This window comes from Ceratotherium simum, chromosome 16 (assembly GCF_057802395.1).
Source record: "Ceratotherium simum simum isolate JZ-2026a chromosome 16, ASM5780239v1, whole genome shotgun sequence".
NCBI lineage: Eukaryota > Metazoa > Chordata > Mammalia > Perissodactyla > Rhinocerotidae > Ceratotherium > Ceratotherium simum.
The window spans coordinates 40,642,715-40,648,281 of NC_141915.1; the positions used below are offsets into that span (position 1 = coordinate 40,642,715).

General features: G+C 42.4%; 1 pseudogene; it reads right to left on the bottom strand.

The window, feature by feature from the left end:
* Positions 1-391: 391 nt before the first annotated feature.
* Positions 392-1,132, bottom strand: LOC106800284 (uncharacterized; annotated as a pseudogene).
* Between the last annotated feature and the right edge of the window lie 4,435 nt (positions 1,133-5,567).

The window sequence follows — 5,567 nt, forward strand, 5'->3', positions numbered from 1 at the left end:
TGTCCTGCAGGTGTAGGTCAGACACACTCGTCTAGGAACTGAAGACAAAATCTTAAGGGAGCGACAATCACACTGAATTTTTAATGCAGGGAAGTGTAACTTTATTTCGGTAGAGAAATATGTTAGGTTACAGAAAATTCCTAGAAAAAAGAAGTTAGGGGAATGATTTCACCAATGGTCGGGATGAAGGGTGAAATCTGTTGTGTATAAGTGCTCAGGGCCATGTCCGTCTTCTGTGACAGCAAGACCTGGCTCGTCAATGGAATCGTGAGACCACATTCAGCTGAGTGACATCGACCGCGCTCCGTGTGACCTAACGGCCAGCACAAAAGGAGAGTCTACATCTGTGGGGACAGAGGTAAACAGAGATGGTGATCACGGGGCAGGGGGCTCAGCAGCAAGGGGAGGGGCAGCACACGGGGCGGGGGCAAGTGGAGATGACACAGGTGGGGCGATAGCAAGTGGTGTGGCAGGAGACCCTGCCACAGACTGGGCGCAGGCAGCAGGAGGGACGGCAGCAGCTGGAGCCACAGCAACTAGAACCACAGCAAGAGGGCCGGCAGCAGCTAGAAATGGAGCAGCAGCTGGAGCCACAGGTAGAGGGCTGGCAGCAGCTGGAGAGGCAGCAACTAGGGCGACAGCAGGTGGGCTGGCAACACACAGATTGGCTGCAGCTGGGGCGGCAGCAGCTGGAGATGCAGCACTGGGGCCTGCAGCAGCTGGACACACTGCAGCTGGGGAGAGCAGGTGGTCCTGCAGCAGGTGGGCTGGCAGCAGATGGGACGGCCGCAGCTGGAGATGCGGCACTGGGGCCTGCAGCAGCTGGACACACTGTAGCTGGGGCGAGAGCAGGTGGGCTGGCAGCAGCTGGGCGGCAGCAGCTGGAGATGCAGCACTGGGGCCTGCAGCAGCTGGACACACTGTAGCTGGGGCGAGAGCAGGTGGGCTGGCAGCAGCTGGGGCGGCAGCAGCTGGAGAGGCAGCACTGGGGCCTGCGGCAGCTGGACACACTGCAGCCAGAGGGAGAGCAGGTGGGCTGGCCGCACACAGGCTGGCAGCAGCTGGGGCGGCAGCAGGTCTCCTGGCCACAGCCCTGCTCAGAGCAGACGGAGCCACAACAGGAGCTGACCATGGTGTCAACGGAAGGAGCGGGGGCCACAAGTGGGTAGCAGTGGGTTTCACAAAAGTGGTTTCTTGAGTTTGAGTGTCTCCTTACCCCTGTACCCTTTTATACTCTGCTCAGTAGCTGATGTTACTGTGAGCAACACTCTTTCCTTGTTGTTTTTCCTTCTGGGAATTCAATTAACATTATTAAGTTACTAATTGTGTTTATCAGGTTAAACATGCCAGTATCTAAGAAAAGCATCATTTCCTTCTACAGTGTTATGATTCATTGAATCTTGTTAATCCAGGTGAAACCACTTTCCTGTTTCTTCCTCTGCCTAATGTGTCTTCCAAGTTGGGGCTATCATATGATATTCTACTCCTGAGTTTTTACATGTGTCACTTTTTTCCTTTTCTTTTCTATGACTCTGTGACAATACTTTGAGGATGGATATCACAAGGCCAAGTCTATTTTTAAGCCAAAGTGGAAAAATGCATGCTACTGTCAGGTGGAGTGCTGATAAGGAAATGGGAGGAAAGACTCATCATGGGGGTTACATACATACAATGGGGGGATCTGCGATATGGGGGGACTTGTGGACATTATACGTCTGTACAATGAGGGGAGACTGGGATCTGTTTCCTGGATGATCAGAGAGTCAGGAGGTTACAAAAGACGTTCCAATCTCATTGTAACCACTCTATCTCAAGAGTTTGTTTCTGTTTGCTTGTTTTTTGCTGAGGAAGATTTGCCCTGAGCCACCATCCGTGCCAATCTTCCTCTATTTTTAGCATGTGGGCCACCAGCACAGCATGGCCACTTTATCCCCCAGGAATCTTCACATATAATATGCTAAAGGTGAGTGGGTTTGACCTATCTTTTGATAGGCCAACATATGCAACGCATTCTGCATTATATAGAAGATTTCATTTAAACCATCTTTCTCTTGTACAGTTTCAATAATCTGAATTCAAGTCATTCTGCTTAGATAAAGAGGATATAAACAGAGTACGTACTCTGTCCTATAGGCACTTAAATAAGATATATTAACATCCAAGATTTTGGCAAATATTCAAAGCATCAAGAGATTAGGGTCCAAAACCAGCATTAAGGATTTAAGTCCCACGTACTTTCAGTGAAAAATGAGATAATATAGACAGCTGCTATTTGTGAATGCTTGCCACATGCCAGATATCTGCTGAATGCTTTGTAATTATTGTCTTGATCTTTCTTCTCAAAGAACAATGTGGTACTCCTTGTTCTCTTAGAGTCACATAGAAATGAGTTAAGGTTGTTAGATCCCGTGAAGTGTGAGCAGTACTAACTGCTCACCTTTGATTGGGCTCTTATATCTCCTTAGATCGTTCCTTTTCTCACATCAGCTCAGCAATTTCTTATTTTTCCTTTAAGTTCCAGCCCAGATGCCTCCTCGTCTCTTCTGTTTTCCTTGGCATACCTTTATTTAAACCTCGTCTGCTCCTCCTTCATGCCTGATATCACATTGTGGAACACTCAGACTTCACACATCCGACTCGACTCTAAATGTATTTGTCTGTGGGTCTCCAGCTGGATGGTAAACACCTGAGGTGGACTCTTGAACCATCTCTTGTTATCATCATGCGTGGAATGGAATACTCCATCGGTGTTTTCTTTTTATTTCTAGGAATCTCTTCTTACATTTAAATTTTGTTTTGTAATTATGCAAAGTATTTATGGTCCAGAATAAATTCTACAAAGTGAAGCGTCTTTAAGGAAGTCTTGCTTCTACTCCTGTTCCTTCCGTGTGTGCCCTCCCTCCCCCACAGATAGTCGACTTTATAATCTAAGGTTTTCCTTCCAACCGCTATTTTAAATATAAATGTATTTGTGTTTGCATATTTGTAGCTCTTTTTTTCTTAGATAAATGGTTGTATACTAACACACTTTGCTCCAACTTGCTTTTTTTCACTCAACGGTTGATCCCAGAGCTCACTTCACAGCAGGGTGTTCAGATAGTCTTCATTCCATTTTCAGCCACAAAGAAGTCCACTCTGTGGACGTAATATAGCTTGTTCAGCCAGTCCCCTATTGATGGACATTCGGGTTGTTTCCAGGCTTTCACTATTAAAATAATATTGTGCACTTGAAAACAAGGAGTTTTTTTTTCGAAGAGGGGTTGAGCGTTTGATGCGTGTCTATAAGATCTACCTTATTGATTTTGTTTAGTTATTTCATACTCTTATTAATTTTTCTCCACATGTTCTCTCTTTAAATACAAAGTGTGTTCAAGTCTTCCGTTATTGGTTTGTTTCTTTTTTATTCTCGCATCACCTGTAGGTTCTGTTTCTGAAGTTTAGCTGTGCAGTTATATTTTCATGGTGGCCTTTACCATAATAAACTATCCCGCCCTGTCTCCTGTAATGCTTTGTGTATGACTCTAACTTGTTTGATATCAAAATTGTGGCCCCTGCTTTCTTTCATTTGCATTTTCTATGATGTATCTTCCTCTATCTTTTTTTTTTTTTTTGGTAGGGAATAGTAGCCCTCAGCTAACATCTGTTGCCAATCCTACTCTTTTGCTGAGGAAGATTGGCCCGGGTTAACATCCGTGCCCATCTTCCTCTACGTTGTATGGGACACCTGCCACAGCATGGCTTGATAAGCGGTGTGTATGTCCGCGCCCAAGATCTGAACCCGTGAACCCCAGGCCGCCGAATCCCAGCACGCGAGCTTAACCATACGCCAGCAGCTGGCCCCTATCTTCCTCTCTTCTTTTACGTTTAACTCTCTGAAGCTTGTTGTTTTAGTTGTATCTCTTGTCTACAGCATAGTATTGGGTGTTTACTTTTTAGCCAATCGGAAAATCGTTTTCTTTTGCCTGTGAGTTGAGCCTATTATGTGTGTTGCTATGATCATTGATCAATATGTTTGGCTTTATTCATGTAGTTTTATTATATATAAAGTGATATACATATATAATATAATAAACAGTGATATATATAATAAATAGTGATATAAAACATATAGTGAATTATATACTATAATATACATGTTAAATACATCTCTATCTCTGTATCTCTGTATCTCACCTTTCACTATTTGTTTTAGTCCCTCTCTCTTTCTCTCTCTCTCTCAGTGTGTCTTTTGATGTATAGAAAGATTTGTATTTTGTACTAACGGTTACCTTCATATAAATATCTTTATATAATACCCCGTGAGTCTGATTTTTTGGCTATTGTCAGCTGATTCTCTACTTTCAGAAACATTGAAATCACCTAGGTACTTCTTCATCCCCTGCTCCTTCAGCATCAGATTTGAACCCCCAATTAATACCCAGAGGCAATCAGCAAAATTTTTACACTTTATGTATTCTCTCTCATTTTCTTCCGTTTTTTGAAAATTGTACTACATCTACGTGGTCAGTATGTAGCCGTTACACATCATATTGCCTGTCTCATGTTCATCACTCATTTTTACTTCTACAAATAATCCGTATGTACATCATGTGTACGTACATATACATATGTACGTCTATCGAATGCCCTCTGCTAGTCCTCGTGTAGATGTCCCTCCAGTATCTTCACTCATTTAGGTTGTTGTAGCTCGTTCACTAGTAAATTCCTCAGGACAGGCCATGGGGAGAATATTCACTGAGGTCTTCCATGTTCACAGTAGTTTATCTGTGGCCTTTATACCTGGAGTTCAGTTTGGCTGGATATCAAATCCTTGGCTCACATTTTCCTTTTTCAGTGTCTTTAGAATGTTAGTCCATTGACTTCTGACACAAAGTGTTGCCATCAAAATGTGTGAACACAATCCAGTTCCCTTTTCCTTATAACTGACATGGGTTATTTGCCTAGGTCTTCAATGATTTTTTTTTTCTTTTTCTTTAAAATCCAGTAGTTTTAAAACCCTGCGTCTCAATTTTGAGCATTGTGGGCTGATTTTTCCAGATGTATCCAAGTGAACCTTTATTTCAATTACAGTTCTTAGTCTTCATTGTGTTTCATAATTTTGTTTTTCTTCTTTGAATATCTATTATAAATACTCTCTGCCTATTTTGTATGTCACATTTTCCTGCAAAACCCTTTACTTCTTTCTTCATTTCATTAACAAGATTGCTTTGGAAATTCAGGGTCCTTTGGATTTCCATATAAATTTTAAAATCAGCTCAAAGCATCTACTGAAAAGTGACCGGGGATTTTGATCAAGATTGCAGTGAGTCTTTAGATTGTTTGAAGGAGAATTGCCATCTTAATAAGATTGAGCCTACCAATCCAGGAATGTGGCATATATCTCCATTTATTTAGATCTTCTTTAATTTCTCTTCATAAAAGTTTGCAGCTTTAGGGGCAGAGGTCTTCCACATTTTTGTGAGTTTTTTTCTCTCAGCATCCTATGTTTTTGATGCTTTTGTAAATGGAATTGCTCTCATTTAAATTCAATTATGTCGTTTTTTGTTGCTAGTATGTAAAATACAGTT